Below are 19,074 nucleotides of genomic sequence, written 5' to 3' on the forward strand. Positions count from 1 at the left end.
TCCTCACCTGACCCCTGGGTGGGCACAGTGTCACAGGGCCCTTTTACCACCTCTCCCCTCGGCCCAGGACACTTCCGGGTGCCCATTCCCACAGGGCCTTTTCCACACGGAAGCAGGTTCCATGAGGTTGGGAACTGCCCCGCTCCCTCTGCTGACAGGTGGTGAGAACAGGACACGCCTCTTCTGGTATTTGGCCATCAGAGACCACCAGACCCTTAGGAGTGGGCAAGGATGAGAAGAGCCTACCTAGGTCAGGTTCCATCCAAAAACCTGGTGCTTAGATTCTCGACCCTTCTCTTGGCTGGGCAATTCTGGAGCTGTTTCAGGGTTGACGTGGCCTGCCTGAGCCCGGGGCTAGGGAGGAAATCAGCGTCTCCTCCCTCTTCCTTGGTACCTGGGGCCCCTCCCCAGCAGTGATGCACATCAGCCTCGCAAGGCCCAAGGGTTGAAGATGTCAGCTAGGTATTTGTTGAATCTTATTTTACACTCACAACAACCTGGTGATAACAGGTATTATCTCCATGGTACAACTGAGAAATGGGCTCCAAGTTAGATTACCTGCAAAATTCATAAAACTAGTAAGTGGGGAAGCTGAGATTTTGCCCCATGTGTGACCTTTTCATGTATAAAACTGTGGAAACTGCTATAGAAGAGTGCCACTGGGGTGTGGGGGGAGGGCTGCCACTGGGTGTGGGAGAGGTGACAGGCCTGGGGGATGCCACCTCCATCCAGGCTGGGGCAGGGGGCAAGCAGCTCTTCTGGGGCATCAAAAGGACCGGCGTTTCCTCAGGCCCCTCACCCCCCAAACAGGCCAACACCGATCCCTCCCCACCCAAGTGTGTGAACTGGGCCTAGAAGCTCTCAGGCCAGACATCCCACATCTGCACAAGGTCCCAGGAGCCCTTGATGTCTGGCCCCTCCATGGGCCGCTTCCTTCAACAGAGCCTGTTGAGAAGAGAGAGGCCCCAGTCCAGGATGCCCAGGCCCTGGCAGAGCTCTCCCTTTCCTCTGCCCTGGCAGGGAGAAGCCCAGCCTGTCTCAGTGTCCCTGTGCACAGGTTGCCCATTGCCTGTGGGCCCCAGGTCCCCTCACATACTCATTCCTATTTATGTTAATATAAATAAAACACCTAGCACAGGTTCTACTAGAGTAGAGGTCCATACCCACTCCCACTCACCCATACCCACTCACTCATTCCCACTCCCTGTGCACGTGCCAGGGAGCTGACAGGCCTGGGGGAGGCCCAGCTCAGGTGCCGAGATCGCCTTCCCGGCCAGCCCCTCCAGCTGAAAGAACAGAGAGTCCGGGTTTGAACAAACCTCCAAATTCTCCATGGCTCAGGCACAGAAATGATTCATTCATACGTTCTTGCCTCCATTTATTCACCAATTGCTGGCTCTGAAGGGGTGCAGTGGGAGACCTGGGGGTAAGGAGAGAAAGAACATTCTGGTAGACTCAGAGTTCCTTGGAAAAAAGGCTCACTTATTCACAAACACTCCATGAGCACCCACTGCCTGCCTGGGGAGCACAGGTGGGACAGCAGTTACAGGAGAGGTGTATACAGGGGGCCTGGGAGCCCAGGGATCAGGAGGCAAAGAAGAGCCAGGAAGGAGAAAAGCAAGACCAAGTCCCCTCCCCAGGGAACGTGTCAGGAGGGCGCCCATCAGGGAAGAGTCTAGACTCTGCTCCCTGAGAAAACAAGGATTCCAATCCCAGCCCTGCCGCTCCTGAGCTGGGTGACCTCAAGCAACCACTCCACCTACTCAGGCGTCTCAGTTCTCTCACCTCTAAAATGGGTATAATAATTACACCTACTTGTGAAGATTAAATGAAACAGTGAGTGGAAAATGCTGAGCACCGTAGCTGGCCCAGAATAAATGACAAGTACCATTTCATCAGCAGGGCCATAATCATTCATCCTCAAACACCAGCAGCCAGCCCAGTCCTGGATGCTTCCTTGAATCAGCAAACAGGTCGAAACCCAACCCTGCCAACAGCGGGACCAGGCTGGGGTGGAAAAGGAAACTCCATTCTCAAAGCAGACACTAGGCTGGCCCCCAGTCTGCCCTCTGCAAGAGTGGGAAGCTGCTTGTCCCCCAGCAAGGTAGCATCCTGGGACGTATACTAATCACCCTCAAAATAGTTTCTCCTGGAGAACAGATGGGTGGGTAGGGGTGAGTCATGGTGGCAGGAGAACCCTGCTCCATTTGTCACTGCTTGCCTGAGTCAGCACCCGCCCTTGGGCCAAGGGGATGCCACTGTCTGGTCCCCTCACTGCCACCTCCCCCAAGTGAGTCATGGGGTGGAGGGGCACACTCTTGCCCTCCCTCCTCCTTTCCCTGGGTCTGGCCACTTCAGCCAAGTCCTGAGTGGGCAGGGCCTAAGGACAGGCTGGGACCAGCCAGGAAGTGTCCAAGCCCCTGGGTGACAGGAACCTGCTGATTTTCTGGGTTTTAATTTGGGGAATTTCACTGCCAGCGACAGAAGTGGGTCCTCACAGCTGCCGACTCTGTGTAACCTCAAATATCTCTCTCCCCTCTTGACCTCTGTCCCATTTGTACGAGAGGCAGTGAGGCTAGGCGCCTGTCCAGCTAGGCCATTTGGGCTGGTCCCTGGGTCAGCACCTCTTCCTGCCCCACTGGCTCCTGAGCCCTGGTGAGGGCCCTGGAGGACCCTGTGCTGTGGCACCTTCCCCAGGGAGGGGAGAAAAGAGTGATGGGCTGAGCGCTGGGTGGGACCATAGGGCTACCAGTCGAGACCCCCGCAGGCATGAGGACCTGATCAGAATACTGCTGACCTGTGGCAGGGCTGGTAAGGCCAAGCAGGAGAAGAGGCCTGGTCCAGCCACCTGGACATCTGGGTCCTGAGGCTGGCTCTGCCCTAACTGACTCCAGTAAATCACTCAACATTCAACGTTTACCATTCAACATGGAGGCCCCATAAGTGCTGGACACTGTTCCAGGCATCTTCCTGAAGTGATGTCTAGGAACCACAAACAAATAAGTGAAGAATTTGTCAGATGGTGAGGATGTTCCACTAAGACAATCAAAACTGGTGATGGTAGCTAGTGACCAAGTGGCTCCTTGAGATTGGGCAGTTGGGGGAAGGCGAACCTTCCCAAGGAGGGGGCTTTCAACCCGCAATCTGAATTACAAGAGAATTGGCAGAGAGAGCAGAAGAGAGGTCAGCCACTCCCAAGGGCGAGGTAGAAAATAGTACGGTGTGCTCAGGGAATGAAAAGGCCAGCAGTAAACAAGAGACAGGCAAAGATGAGGTCGAAGAAGTCCTCAAGGCCGCATCATGGGCCCCATAGCCCAGGTGGCGAGCTGGGATCTAACCTCCAATGTGAGAGTTAAGTCTCTCATGCCCAGGTTGCTGCATCTGTGGCTAGGAGCAGAGATAGAGTTCTCTCACACATTCAATCAGCAAACCTCCCCAGAGCCCCTCCTCTGTGCGAGGTCCTGACCTGGGCCCTGGGCACGGGCCTGCTGGAGGACAGGGAGACTTCTAGTGGTAGAAAAGTGGAGTAGAAGACAGACCCAGGTCATTATGACTTCAACACCTTGATCAGATCCACGGCAGAAGGAAGGTCAGCGAGCCGCAGGAGGCTCCTATCCAGCCCCGGAAGGCTCTTCAGAGGGTTGATAGAAGCTCATGGGGGAGGAGCTATGGCCCAGCACACATGCCAAGTACTTCAGGCTGGGCTGGTACGATGGCACCTGGACTCTACATTGAGGGGCTCCAGGCGGTGGGCAGGGAGATGGGAAAAGAAACAAGACTCCTGAGCGGAGGAGCGAGGGGGTAAAGCCATGGGCACAGCAAGTGCAGATGACCCCCTTCACGGAGCCACAGAGATATCCAGGGGGCAGAAATGTAAAACTAAAACTATAAAATGTTTAAAAGAAAACAAAAGAGGGACTTCCCTGGTGGTCCCGTGGTTAAGATGCAGCGCTCCCACTTCAGGGGTGCAGGTTCGATCCTTGGTCTGGGAACTAAGGTCCTGCATGCTGCACAGCCAAAAAACAGAAGGAAAAAAAAACAACAAGAGAAAATATTTGTGATCTTTAGTTATGCAAAGATTTCTTAGATACGACTCCAAAAGAATGATCCATAAAAGAAAAGACTGATAAATTGGACTTCATCAAAATTCCCTTAGATACTGTTAAGAGAATAAAAAGACAAGCTATAGACTGGGAGAAAATGTAGGCAAAATACAGTCTTTGTAAAAGAGCTTTTATAGAGAAACTATGAAGAACTTTCAAAACTCAATTATACCATTTTACAGGATATACAAATATCAAATCACTACACTGTACACCTGAAACTAATATAATTTTGAAAGTCAGTTATATCTCGGGACTTCCCTTGCAGTCCAGTGGTAAAGAATCTACCTTACAATGTAGGTTCAATCCCTGGTCAGGGAACTAAGATCCCACATGTCCTGGGGCAACTAAGCCCACGTGCTACAACTACTGAGCTCTCGTGCCTCAACTGGAGAGCCTGTGTGCGGCAAACTACAGAGTCCACATGCTCTGGAACCTGTGCACCACAACGACAGAGCTCACACACCCTGAGGCCTGCATGCCACAACTAGAGAAGAGAAAACTCAAACAACCACAACTAGAGAGAAGCCCATGCACCACAACGAAAGATCCCACACGCCTCAGAAAAGATCCCGCATGCTGCACCTAAGCCCCATGCAGCCAAAAATAAATAAAATAAATAAATAAATCTTTAAAAAAAAGTCACTTACATCTCAATTTTTTTAAATCCTCAATTATAAGAAAACAAACAGCCCGTCCCTGGTGGCGCAGTGGTTAAGAATCTGCCTGCCAATGCAAGGGACATAGGTTCAAGCCCTGGCCCGGGAAGATCCCACATGCCGCAGAGCAACTAAGCCCATGCACCACATCTACTGAGCCTGTACTCTAGAGTCCGCAAGCCACAACTACTGAGCCCACCTGCCACAACTACTGAAGCCCGTGCGCCTAGAGCCCGTGCTCTGCAACAAGAGAAGCCACCACAATGAGAAGCCCGTGCACCGCAACGAAGAGTATCCCCCGCTCACCGCAACTAGAGAAAACCCGCGTGCAGCAACGAAGACCCAACACAGCCAAAAAGAAAGAACAAACAACCCAGCACAAAATTGGGAAAAGATTTGACTATATCAAAAGAAGATATATCGATGGCAAATAAGCACACGAAAAGATGTTCAACATCATTAGTCATTAGGAAAATGCAAACTAAAGCCACAATGAACACAACTATTAAAATAGCTAAAATTAAGGGACTTCCCTGGTGGTCCAGTGGGTAAGACTCCGCGCTCCCAATACAGGGGGCCTGGTTTCAATCCCTGGTCAGGGAACTACATCCTGCCTGCATGCTGCAACTAAGAGTCCATATGCCGCAACTAAGACCTGCTGCAGCCAAATAAATAAATAAACAGATTTTTTTTTAAAAGTTAAATCAAATTGAACATTTGGAAAAATAATAAATGACTTTTTTTTTTTTTTTTTTTTTTGCGGTACACGGGCCTCTCACTGCTGTGGCCTCTCCCGTTGCGGAGCACAGGATCCAGACATACAGGCTCAGCGGCCATGGCCCACGGGCCCAGCCGCTCCGCGGCACGTGGGATCCTCCCGGACCGGGGCACGAACCCGTGTCCCCCACATCGGCAGGCGGACTCTCAACCACTGCGCCACCAGGGAAGCCCAATAAATGATTTTAAAAATAGCTAAAATTAAAAAGAAAGGCCATACCATGTGTTACCGAAGATGTGGAGGAATTAGTAACTTTTATACACTGCTGGTGGGAATGTAAAATGGTACAACCACTTTGCAAATAATTTAGAAGCTTCTTTAAAAGTTAAACTTCTGGGGCCTCCCTGGTGGCGCAGTGGTAAAGAACTGCCTTACAATGCAGGGGACACAGGTTCAATCCCTGGTCAGGGAACTAAGATCCCACACGCCGCAGGGCAACTAAGCCCGAGTGCCACAACTACTGAGCTCGCACCTCAACTAAAGCCCACGTGCCGCAAAACTACAGAGCCCACACGCCCTGGAGCCTGCATGCCACAACTACAGAAGAGGAAAGCCGCACGCCACAACTAGAGAGAAGCCCGCGCGCCACAACGAAAGATCCCACATGCCTCAATGAAGATCCTGCGTGCCACAACTAAGACCCAATGCAGCCAAAAATAAATAAATAAAATTTAAAAATAGATATTTAATTTTTTAAAAAGTTAAACATCTACCTACAATATGATCCAGCCATCCCATTCCTATTCACCCGTAAGAAAAGGAAATAACTGTCCATACAAAGACTCGTACACAAATGTTCATAGCAGCTTTATGTGTTAGCCCTAAACTGTAAACAACCCAATGTCGTTCATGGGGAGAATGGCTGAACAAACTCTAGTACACCCACCCTATGGAATACTGCTTAGCAATAAAAAGAACTACTGGGACTTCCCTGGCAGTCCAGTGGTTAAGACTCTGTGCTTCCACTGCAGGGGGCCTGGGGTTGGATCCCTGGTGAGGGCACTAAGATCCCGCATGCCGCGTGGCACGGACAAAAAAATAAAAAATAAAAATAAAATAAAGACAAAAAAAAAAAAGAAACGAACTACTGATACATGAATGAAGCTCAAAATATTAATGCTGAGTGAAAGCCCTAGCAAAAACAAAAAAACCCACACATACTGTTTCAATCCATTTATAGAAAATTCTAGAAAATGTAAACTAATCATGCAGCAAGAGAAAACAGATTAGTGGTTATTTGGGGACAGGAGAGGAGGAATGGAAGGGACTGGAGGGAAGGATTAAAGTGGGGAACAAGGGAATTTTGGGGGGTGATGGATATATTAATTATCTTGATTGTTTCACGGTATATAATATGTCAAAACTTACCAAATTATAATCTTTAAGTACGTGCAGCTTATAGTTTATCAATTATTCCTCGATGAAGCTGTTGGACAAGACAAAGTCCCTGCCCTCACCAAATTCATGTTCTAGTGGGCAAGATAAATAGTAAACCTCATAAACAAATGAGAAAAATACCCTCAGGGAAACAAAAGGACGCCACATGGTGAGAACGCGGCAGAGGGAGTGGTGAGGAGGGTGCCTCCGAGCAGGTGCAGTTCCTCCCATCTCTGTGCCCTTCACTCCCTGGGGCGGCCCCCTTCCTGTTTCCCATGGTGAACGCTTAACTCTCAGCCGCTGTGGGGCTTTGCACAAACTGCTCTGCAGCTCAGCTTCCTGAGCCATGGGGGGCAGGGGGCAGGGGAGATAAGGCTGTGTCCTCTCACGTCTCGGCGTCAGCACGGGGCCCCGCAGTCAGTTCTCTGCCCAAGGGGGCCTCTCACCTGCTCTGGCTGGATTTGGGGACAGGGAGAGCAAAAATGCCAGGAGCAGGAAAATAGGCTTCTCAAGAGCCCAGCTGCCTTCCTCTGAAAGGCACCCCAGGGAGCCTGTCCCTCAGGACTCAGGGCTGCCTTCTGGGAGAGGAAGGTTTGGAACAGCGGGCACCCCTCTTCAGCAGGGCATGCAGAGAGGCAGGAGGGGCTGAGGCGTGCCAGGCCCGGGGACAGGCCAGGTTGGCCTGAGGCCCAGAGGGGCGGGGCAGGAGGTCATCGGCCATGGGCAAGGGGCCCACTTGGCCCTCTCTCTGGACACAATGTCCTGGACTGCTCCAGAGCTTGGCTGGCAGACAGGGAACAGTGACTGGCAGAGGGTTCGGGGAGCCGGCCGAATGGCGGGGGGGCGGCCGGGGGGAGCAGCCTGGCCTGAGCAAAGGGCTGGTTCTTACAACCTGTCCTGCCACCTTGGGCAAGCAGAGGACCAGCTTGTCCGGGAGGCAGGCAGGGGGCCTGGCGCCCTGTGGGGACCTCAGCAATCCCTCCCTACCCTGTGCCCTAGTTGTCCCGTATCACCAGCAGCTGCCGTAACGTGAGCTGAGTTCTCCAAGAGTACAGAACCCTGCAAATGGCAGTCCAGCTGCTCACTGTTGTGGCCTTAGGCAGGCCACAGCCTCCCTGAGACACAGAACTCCACCTGAAAAATGGTGTCTACTTCTTCGGGCTTCAATGCTTGGGAAGCATTTAGGATAATTACCCTCACAGAGGAAGCCCTTGATGGAATAGTTTGCTATAATTACCACATTATAGCAGCAATAACAATGTTCATATATGGAGGGCCTCCGGGGTGCCAGGAGATTTACCTACATTGTCTTGAATCTCCAGCAGCAACCGGAAAGCAGCTTTATCACCCTCATTTTATAGGTGAGGGAACTGAGCTCCAAAGTGACACAGCTGATATCAGGGGGCAGTGGCTCCCTCAGTAGGAACCCAGCCTCCCCTGTGGGCAAAAGGGTTAGGGCCTGATGGGTGGACCCTGGGGGGTTCCTTGTGGCAGAGCTGAACCAGGGAGGGGCCGAGGGGGTGCTAGGAACTCAGCAGCAGAACCCTGAGACCTCAGTTGCTTCCCATAGGACTCTCCTAGATCCTGATATACAAGCCACGGGAGTCAGCAAGGGTTGGAGGCAGGTGCAGGAAGAGATGCATTCGTACATTCAGAAAATACTGATGGAGGGAAATACAGTCCGGTGTTGCTGTACATGGCCTCTGGAGTCGGACTGCCACTTCGGACTCAGACACTGTCACTAGCGAGCTGTGTGGCCTGGTGACTCCCAGTTTTCCCATTGAAGGTGTGTTTGTCCCTGGGCAAACCAGGACTTTTGATCACCCTACCTGGAGGAGTTACTCCACTTCTTGGTTTCCCCAACTGTAAAAGGACACCAATTCTCACCTCAAGTTGCTGTTTGAAGGTAAGATTAACATGTAGCCCTGGACTCAACACTCCAGGCCCGATAAAGGTGAGCAGGGTTAGAGGCATTTCATCTCAACCTGGCAGAGGCCAAGCAAGAGGGGAGGAAGGGAGGTGTGATTGTCCCCATTTTGCAGATGAAGAGACTGAGGCTCCCATTGTGTCTGAGCAGCACAGAGATCTGGGCAGATACCTCCTTCATCCCAAAGCCTGTTCTTAGAAGGTGCTCAAAACGTGTTGGGGTGGCTACCTCAGAGAGAGACCATGGGTGGCACTGCAGGGGATCCCCAGGTGCTCCCAGGAGTCTTGTGCGAGGACAGCCGGGCAGGGCCTGCAGTGCTGCACCAGCGGGCCCTTCAGCAACAGCCTCAGCTGCAGCTGCCGGCCGGGCCACAGGGCAGACCTAGACCACGTGCTCCCCGGGCAAAAGCCAAGGTGCACTGGGAGTTGACTGGCCCAGTGGGGCACCGCCTACCAGCCCAGGGCCAGGCCCAGGTCCTGCACTTTGTCAGGCCCTGGGAGGGGTGAGTGGAGGATAAGGACAGTTCACAGTTACCTTCCTAAGTACTCAGCAGGTGCTGAAATGCGGGGTTCTTCCCTAAGACCTTAGAAGGAGGGCCTGCAAGCAGCACCATTTTATAGGTGGGGACAGTGAGATTCAGAGAGGCGGTTTACCCAAGGTCACCCAGAGGGTAGGCGGAGGTACCAGTCACCACTGGGCTTCACTGCCTGACTTTAGAATTCAAGATACTGGTGGCCCACACACAGTGGGATGGGAAAAGCAACTGCGGAAGACTCCTCAGCAGGGGACCTCCAGAGCCCCCAACGTCAGGGCCAGGAAGGGAACTTTTGTTCAGAGGAGGAAGTCGTGGCCCCAGCCGGAGCTGGGGCTCTCACCGCAGACTGAGCTCCCCTGGGCTCTCCTCGCCTCCTAGCGAGGGCGGTTACCCCCATCCCCGCGTGCACCCCAACTCACTGTGCCCTGCTGGACAGCTGCCTCAGTTTCCCCTCGGGCACTAAGCAGAAGGGGAGGATGCCGGGCCAAACAAGGCAGCGCGGAGGGAGGCGGCCCTGGCCTCTCCTTTCCCAGCCCCACACCACAGCGGAGCACGAGGGGGAGGGGGAGGGGAGGGGAGGGGTTACGTAACGGGCGCGGGGCGGGGAGGGGCGGGGCGAGGTGGGGCTGGGCGGGCGTCAGCGCCGGCGCCGGGTAAGGGGAAGGGAGGCGTTAGGGGCGCCCTCTCCCGGGAAGAGCCAGGCTGTTCCGTCTTCTCCACACTAGGGCAGCCCCCTCCGCGCTCCCTTCCCCGCTCCTGCCCGCGAGTGCTGGGGAATCCGGCGGGCCTACAGCTGGAGAGACCGAGGCCCAGAGCGGGCGCGGCGAACTCGCCGAGTCCCGGGCTGGGCGTGCGGAGTGGCCGAGGCCGCTCACCGCGGGGAGTCTCCTGCTCAGAGCCACTCGCTGGCTCCCCAGTGCCCGACCTCGGCGCCCCGCAGCCTCCTCCCCAGCCCCCTAGCCAGGCCTTGTCACACCTCCGGCTCGGGCCTGGCTGGGAGCTCAGCAGCGCCGCGGACCCGCCTGGAGGCCGCCCCCCGCCCCCCGCCCGAAGGTCACCCGGGACCCGAGGGAGCTCCCGGCCCGCGTCAGCCGCGCGCCGCCCCGTTCCCGCTGGAGCGCCTCTGCCTCCCCCGCTCCCTGGCGGCCGTTCCTGCCTCCCTGCTCGCACTTACTTCATCCGGCCCGGCCTCGCTGTTATTTATATCCGCGTCTGTCTCCCCAGCACAGAAGGGAGGCAGCAGCAGGCCCGGCGCTGAGGCCTGCAGGCACACCTGGTGCGACAAATGCCGCTCGCCGCTGGGCCCACCTTTGGCCGGTAGACTGAGACAGCCCTGTGCCTAAGGCCCGGCAACTGCCGCCGGAGGTCGTCCCCAGCCCAGAGTCCCACCTTGACGGCAGTGGCTCTCCCTCCCTGCCCCTCGTCAGGGCATTATCTTGGGTCTCCGTGTTGCATCCCAGGAAGCTCCTAAAGTAGGATCATCGGGGTCACTGGGAGGCTGCTTAACAATGCTGATTCCAGGGTTCCGCACCAGGTCCCTCTGAGTGGGCCTCCCGTGAATGATGCCTGGGACTCTGCATTTGCAACAGGCTCCCTAGTAGAATTATGAGCTTTTCTAAGATTTGAGAGCGGTCTGTGCTGTGGTTGCTTTTGGGAGAGGGAGAAAGCAAACAGTAGGAGGGTGGCAGATTGGGACTGCCCCTGCTTTGATTTGATGGAGCAGGATGGAAAGACCCCGCAGGGGAGAGGTTAGGGCAGAGCCATTGACGGCCTCTGGGGAGGGTAGCCTGGGAGACTTGGCCGGAGAATGAATTGTGGACGCTAAGCAACACCCCACCCCCACCAGTAAAGCCCTTTAACGCCAACTAAGGGACAGACCCCCACCGTTCTCCTGCAAAGTGGGCCTTGGCCCCGCCTTACAAGGCTCAGTTTAATCCCTTCATCCAAGCGCTAGGTAGACCCTGGGCTTGGAGAGCGGAGTACCATACTGTTGCTGCCCCGCCAGTCCAGGAAGAGAGGCGGGCAGCAAACATACAGCAGTTACAATCATAACTATGATTCGATGGAGCAATGAAGGCTCAGAGCGGAATTGTGAAGGATGAATAGGAATTCCCCGGGGAAGATAGGATACAGGAGGGGGCATTCCAGGCAGCAGGAACATCTTGTTCAAGTGCTCAGAGGCCTGAAATAGCAACCTCTGTAGGAATCTATGAGCGGTTTGGTGAGGCTGAGTGTCAGGAGCATGGTGAGAGATGAAGCTGGATGTGCCGGGCGAGCCTTGGCCAGACGAGGAGGCCAGACTTGGTCCTGAGTGCATGGGGGCTTGGAGCCCCTGGAGGAGGGATGAGGAAGAGGAGGGATGGGAGAGAAGCTAAACACAGGACACCGCCACAGCAGAGGTGGCAGGGCCTCCCTCCCACCCCTTCCCTGTATTCCCATGGCAGCCCCCTATACCCACTCTGGCTCTAGAAGCTCAAGCTGGAGACTGCCAGGGGACACTGGACCCCATCCCAGCTGGGTGTGATGTGCTGTGAGGCCTGGAGTAGGTGATTTTTGTGCTCCTGGGTCTCAGTTTCCTCATCTATAAAATGGGGGCAGCACTAATCCCTGCCAGTCCCTCCTTGGGATGAGAGTGAGGAGCAGAGGAAATGGATAGGCGGGAGGAGCTTGCTTGTTCTGAGCAATGTTGAGCACAGACCTAGGCACTTGCTCAGCTGGTGCCTCCCCCCTGCCCTCGTCCAAGTGAGCCTTGTCCCCAAATGGTCCCCCACCCCACCAGACTTCGAGAATCACTACTTGAGAGCCAGCACTGCTGGCTTCCAGTTCTGGAGCTGTCAGATCTCTCAAAGTAAGGGCCTCAGGCAAGTCAGTCTCTCTGGGCCTCATTTTTCTCAGATGCAAAATGAAATGCTCCCAGGTGTTGGGGGAGGAGGGACCCCTGGCAGCCCCTCTGGATGGTGACAACCCGGGCTGGCTCTCCTCAAACACAGACAACTCCCAGGTGCAGGAAGTGCAGATGAGGACCCCCTCTGTCCTACCATGTCCCCTCTGCCACCTCCAGTCACTGCCAGGGACATCCTGTGCCCTGATGATGTCACCAGGCCCAGGCCCTGGGAGCCACGGTTGGCTGTAGCTGACAGCACTCAGGCAGGGTTTATTTATTTATTTGTATTTTATTATTTATTTTATTTTTGGCTGCGTTGGGTCTTCGTTGCTGCGCGCAGGCTTTCTCTAGTTGCGGCGAGTCGGGGCTACTCTTCATTGCGGTGTTCAGGCTTCTCATTGCGGTGGCTTCTCTTGTTGCGGAGCACGGGCTCTAGGAGCGTGGACTTCAGTAGTGTGGCACGCGGGCTCAGTAGCTGTGGTGCATGGGCTTAGTTGCTCCGCGGCATGTGGGATCTTCCCGGACCAGGGCCCGAACTCGTGTCCCCTGCATTGGCAGGCAGATTCTTAACCACTGCACCACCAGGGAAGCCCCAGGCAGGGTTTAGTTTTAAACTCTCAGGGCTTGGTCAGCTCCTTGCCCCCTCCCCACCCCACCCCACCCTGCCTACCCTGTCTCCCACAGCCCAAGCCCCCAGGCCCCTCCTTGAAGGTTCTCTTCACACATGCTCTGCTTTCCTGACTGCATCCACCAGGCTTCTGAGGGCCATGTGGAGCCAGGCCATTGGCCAAATGTCTCTGATCACCAAATCCAGACCTGCCAAGGTAAACAGATGGGCCCCTGGAGGTAGACGGTGGCCTCCTCTGCCTCCTGAAGTCCAGAGAGGGCAAGGGACTTGCCAGGGTCCCACAGCCAGGGCTGGGGGTCATCAGACGGGCACTGTAGACACCTGGAATCCGTGACTGGGCCTTGGGGTTGTCACCGTCTTGATTTGAATGCATTTTTTGAATTGATTTTTACTGGAGTACAGTTGCTTTACAATATTGTGTTAGTTTCTTGCTGTACAGCAAAGTGAATCAGTCATATGTATACATATACCCACTCTTGAATTCATTTTTAAAAACAGCTTTTTGCCTGCGGGCCTCAAGTCTTTCTTGATGCCTTGCAGCTCAGACCAGCTGCAGAAATAGACGGAGCACTGGGGCAGCTCCCAGTGGGACCACGGCCCTCACCAACACCCTGGGTAGGGTGTGTCCATCACTCACGGTTGTCACACACTTACCCTCTCAAGTGACTTTAGACTAAGGACCTGTCAGCACCCTGAGCTTGGATCAACACCCCTTTTATCAGTGTCATATGCTGGCCTTCTGGAGAAGACTACGGCTGAAAAACGAGGTTCTGTTGGAAAAATCCATTTGAAAATGACTTGAGCCCTGACTCCTCACTGCTGCTCTGGGAGGCTGGGCAAGGGCTGACGTACAGACGACAGAAGGAGGTGGGATGCAAACCCAGGCTCGATGGGCAGACTCTGAGTGCAAGGCCTCCCCGGAACTCCTCATTCCAGACACCTTGCTCTGGCTGAGCCCCCCTTCTCCCCACACATCCCTCTCAGGCTTACACGTCTACTCCCTGCCCAGAAAGAGCCTAGAAGCACAGGCCCTGGGAGGCAACCAGCCTTCCCTTCTTCCAGGCTCCCTGGATACCTCCAGACAATGTCTGCCAGCAGCCGCTGGAGAGCAGGCAGGGCGGGGCCGAGGCAGCTGGTGCCTCACAGCACCGCCTGGCACGGGAGGCCCCGCGAGGCTTTGCTGAGAGGACAAATCTGGAGGCTGGACCAGAGGTCACCGCCCAGGGATGTGTCTGCAGCGCCACCTGGTGGCGACAGTGGCGCTCCTGCCACACCAGCCCTGGTCCAGTCCTCCTGTCCCTGTGGGTTTGGCAGACAGTGCCAAGCACCAGGCAGGCCAGGCACTGCGAATGGGGCTGGGCTGAGAAGATCTGGGGGACAGCACTCCAGGCAGATGGAACGGCAAGTGCAAAGGCTCTGAGATGGGAAGGAGTTGGGCGTGACCCAGGCGGAGCAAAAGGGTCAAAGTGCCAGGGGTGGAGAGGGAGGGGAGTGGACCAGGTAGACAGCCAGGTCTCAAAGGGCTTTTTAGGCTGCGGTGACAAGTTTGGATTTGTTTCTGAGTGTGTTGGGAGCCACAGGATATGACGATGGTTATAGGCAGCTGTGAGGAGGACAGTCTGCAGGGTGAAAACAGGAGATCAGGAGGAGGCGGCCGTAACCCAGGCAGGACATATGGCAGCTCGGACACCACGGGGTGGCCTTGGGGGTGGGAGGAAATGGCCGGATTCTAGAACTGACAGGAACTGTGGATGGATTGGATGCGGCTGTGAGATAAAGCAGGTGATCCAGGATGACCCCAAGGCTTTATTCTGAGCACCTGAGGAATGGTGGGGCCCCTCACTTTGAAGGGAAAACTGAGGAGGAGTAGCTATGGGGAGACCAGGAGCCTTTGGGCAGGTCAAGGTGGTGCTGGCAAGGGCGCAGGTGGAGGCACGAGTCTGGAGCCCAGGGGAGAGGATGGGGCTGTAGACACCTGTGGGAGTTGCCGGGGCATGGATGGCACTCCAGGCCTTGAACAGAGTGAAAGACCCGGGGAGCAGGGCACCTGCTGACCCTGGAGCCTCTGACATTTAGAGTTCGGGGAGACAGGAGGAGCAGCCACGGAGGGAGGTGAATCTGGAGCCAGGGAGAAAGGGTTTCTAGAAGGCAGGAGTGAGCAACTGTGCCAAACGCTGCTCAGAAGCAGAGAAAGACGAGCTTGAGATCCACCCAGGCTGATGTGGCAACACCAAGGCAGTCATCAGTGTGACCTTGAGAAGGTGGCTTCAGTGGAGGGTGGAAGTCTGAGGGGGGCTGTGAATGTAGGACTCACTCCTGTGGAGTTTCACGGTAAAGGGAGCAGAAGAATGGTGGTAGCCGGAGGGCAATGGGGGCTCAGGTTATTTAATTTTTAGGATGGAAGATTTTAGAGCATGTTTTGGGCTGACGGAACGATCTTGTGGAGAGGGAGGGGCTGATGACACGGGAGAGAGAATCTCAGGGGCAACGTCCTTCCCCAGGCAAGTGGGGATGGGATGGGTGCCCTTGGGAAGGGACTGGGTTACTGGGGGTGGGACACTTCATCCCTAGTAACAGGCAGGAAGGCTGAGAAGGAGGGCCCTGGAGTTGGGCTGCCTGGGTCCAAATCCTGGCTCAACCACTGACAAGATGTGAGATTAGAACAAGTCATTCCTGGGACTTCCCTGGTGGTCCAGTGGTTAAGGCTCCATGCTTCCAGTGCAGGGGGCTTGGGTTCAATCCCTGGTTGGAGAACTAGATCCCACATGCTGTGCAGTGTGGCAAAAAAAAAAAAAAAAAAAAAAAAAGTCATTCCTTTTTTCTGAGCCTCAGCTTCCTCACCTGTAAAATACAGGTGGTGATAAGAGTAATAGCTGGCATCTACGGCTGCTTGCTCCATGTCAGGCACTATTCTAAGCATTTCACAAGCTTTAACTCATTGGATCTTCACCTCAAGTGTGAGGGAGGGAGGGGGCCTGGCTGGGTGGCCTGTAGAGGTGTGGGACCATGCAAGAGGAGCAGCTGGTTCCCGAGAGTGTTTGTGAAGCCTTCCTGGTGGAGGTGACAGCTGACTGGGGCCTAGAGGGATGACTAGGAGTTTGTGAAGCAGAGAAGAGACTGAAGGGAAGGCTGGGCTTGCCCATGCCTGGGGTGTTCCCGAGTCTGAACCTCAGTACTGAGATCCACAAGTCCAGGGCTCTTGGGCAGATGGGGAAATTCAGGCCCAGAGCAAGAGAAGCCCAGCAAGTCTGGTGGGTTGGGCACTGGCTCCTGGCTCAGGACCCTGGCCCCAGCTTTTGGCACCTCCACTTGCTCTAGTCACACCCCTGCAGCCTTGGCAAGGCTCTAGGGTAGGCTCTTAGGGCGATTTGAGCTTGGTCTAGCAGCTTCTCAGAGGCCTGGGGTCGGGGGCATGGCCCAGCCTTGCCACAGAGCTGGGTCAAAGCAGTTCTGGACTCAGACCCCAGGAAAACAGCCATGCTCTTCAGCCCTGAGTGACCTGGCCCTGCTGGCTTCCAGCCCCTTCTGCTCGCCACCATCCCCAACCCCCTGGCCCACGGGGACTTGGAGTCAGCCTGGAATCTAGGTGGGAGCGGATGCCCCCTGCCCAGCTTGGAGACACCTGCAGCCTGGGAGCTGATGGAGGCTGAGCACCGTGCAGCCACTGCTCACAGTAAAAGGCCCCGCTCCACGGGGTCCCGGCATCAACCTGCTCGGTTGGGAGGGTTTGCTGAAGTGAGAAGCTGATGAGAGTGCAGGGAGCGCTGGCTGGGGGCTGGGGGCACCCACCTTCAAACCTGTCTGTGATTTCCTCTGCTGCTCAGCCCTATCTCTGGCTGGCAGCTTTCCCGGATTAGGTGCTGACGTCAGGAGCTGCCAGCTGGGCCAGTGTGGCACAGCCGCGGGGGGTGTATGGGGCTGTGTGGTAGTTGGGTACAGTCAAGGAAGGGGGCATGTGTCCAGCTTTGGCGATTTGTCCTCCAGGGAGGTGGGTGGGAGGGAGGACTGTGTCAGACGAGCTGCACTGTGTCAGGCACTTGCACGTTATCTGTGTAGCACATCCTTGCTGTACAGAGAGGGAAATAGCTCAGGGAGGTGGAGCCACTTGCCTGGGGCCACAGAGCTGCTCCAACCTTGGCTGCATCCCACACCATCCGGTGGACACCCCCGTACCCCTTGCCATGGCTGGCAGCTGCCAGGCCTCGAGGGCTCATCGCTGTGCAGCTCACTACCCTCTGCAGCATCGCCACAACACAGCTGCCACGTGGGGAGCACCCACCGTGTGCCAGGTGCCTGTGAGGCTGGTGCCCATTCTATAGACAAAAAACCGGAAACCCAGACAGGGGAAGTGACTCGCCCAAGATCACACCCCAAATGGGTGATGGAGGCAGATCTGATCCCAGGACTAACTCCAAGCCTGCGCTCTTACCTGCTACATGCTCGGCAGAGATCTCCCAGCTTTGACATAGTCCAAGCCCACAGCCCCTGTGCTTCCCGTGGCCACACAAATCTCTGCTGTGAGTGAGAGCATTTGTATGCAGAGCAGAAAACACAGTGGGTTACAACAGTTCATCTCCAGAGAGAAACCTCAAGTTCACAAATCTCAGAGAAGGGCCTCGTAGGCCCAGTTGGGTCACATGTTCACTCTTTGACCAATCAACTGTGCCCAGGGCTAGGGTCAGCTAACCATGTAGCAGCCCCTGGAGACCACAAGGTGGCTCAGGGGTGGGGCAGGGCCTGCACAAGGCCTTTGCCTAAAGATTGGACCCCTGGGCCAAAGGTTCTGTTTGAGTTACATCTGCCTCCCCAGGCTTCTTGGCATCTTATTCCCAACCTCAGTAACAGGAGGCTGGGGTATCGGGGTTCCATGTACCCTGGGTCCTCTCGTAACTGCTTTCCTGTGCCCATTCCTTTTTGGCCAGCTGGTCTGGCCACGTCTGCCCGGGGAAACTGAGGTGTATGGATGGAGGTCAGAAGCTGCCTGAGGGGACTTCCCTGGTGGTCCAGTGGTAAAGAATCTGCCTTACAATGCAGGGGACATGGGTTTGATCTCTGGGTGGGGAACCAAGATCCCACATGCTGCAGGGCAACTAAGCCCACGTGCCACAACTACTGAGCTCGCGCGCCTCAGCTAGAGCCCACATGCCGCAAACTACAGAGCCCACGCGCTCTGGAACCCGTGCGCCACAACTAGAGAAGAGAAAACCCGCGCACCACAACGAAGAGCCCGCGTGCCTCAACGAAGATCCTGCGTGCTGCAACTAAGACCCGACGCAGCCATAAATAAATTAAAAAATCTTTAAAAAGAAAGAAAAAAAAAAAAAAAGAAAGCAGCTGCCTGAGGACTTGACTCTGTGCCCAACTTGTGTGGGAGCCTTGGGGGCAAGTCACATCCATTCATCCTCTGGTCTCAGCTTAAATGCCACCCACAAAGAGGTCTTCCCTGACCCCTCCAATATAAACGTTCTCTCCCAGATCCCCAATCTTCTCAGCCACATCACTCACCACAATCCATCGTTCTCTTATTTTTATCCGTGTAACGTTTGTCTTTCCAAGCAGATTGTGAAGTCTGGAGGCAGGGCTGACACAAAATAGACATGTAATAAATATTTGCTGAATGAAGTTTCTCTCACCTTTGGTTTCCCCATCTGTATGAGGGGGTAACAACATCCCTCCGTGAAGTTCAGATAAGATAGTGCCTCAAAGCACCCAACCCAGGCCTAGGAATGTGGTAGGCGCCCACGATGCTGGGAGCAGGGATAGAGGGGAGGCTGAGCTGGAAGGCTCTGTAAGCTGTCAGGAATGGAAAGATCCAAGGGTGCAGTTGGTGAAAAGATGGGGTGTGTGACACTGCCCCGAGCCCAAGGTCAAGAACCGTCTAGGAATTTGAATTTGAAAAGTTGAAACCCACCCTGGGTTTGAATTCTAGCCCTGCTGCTTTGGTTTGGGGCATATCACTTTGCTTTTCTGAGCTTCAATGTTTACTGTAAAATGGCCATTTAAAAAAGTCCACCTTGGGACTTCCCTGGTGGCGCAGTGGTTAAGAATCCGCCTGCCAATGCAGGGGACACGGGTTTGAGCCCTGGTCCGGGGAGATCCCACATGCCGCGGAGCAACTAAGCCTGTGCGCCCCAACTACTGAGCCTGCGCTCTAGAGCCACAACTACTGAGCCCGTGTGCTGC

At 55.1% G+C, this 19,074-nt stretch overlaps 1 long non-coding RNA gene across 1 annotated transcript; it reads right to left on the reverse strand.

Annotated features, from left to right (window-relative positions):
* Positions 1-41: 41 nt before the first annotated feature.
* On the reverse strand, positions 42-9,981 carry LOC307194780. The gene is made up of 3 exons (XR_013830624.1): positions 9,799-9,981; positions 1,320-1,420; positions 42-945 (listed from the first exon to the last, which is right to left on the reverse strand). It is a non-coding gene; the product is annotated as an uncharacterized lncRNA (long non-coding RNA).
* Positions 9,982-19,074: the final 9,093 nt, after the last annotated feature.

Source organism: Stenella coeruleoalba, assembly GCF_951394435.1.
Source record: "Stenella coeruleoalba genome assembly, chromosome: 11".
Classification (NCBI taxonomy): domain Eukaryota; kingdom Metazoa; phylum Chordata; class Mammalia; order Artiodactyla; family Delphinidae; genus Stenella; species Stenella coeruleoalba.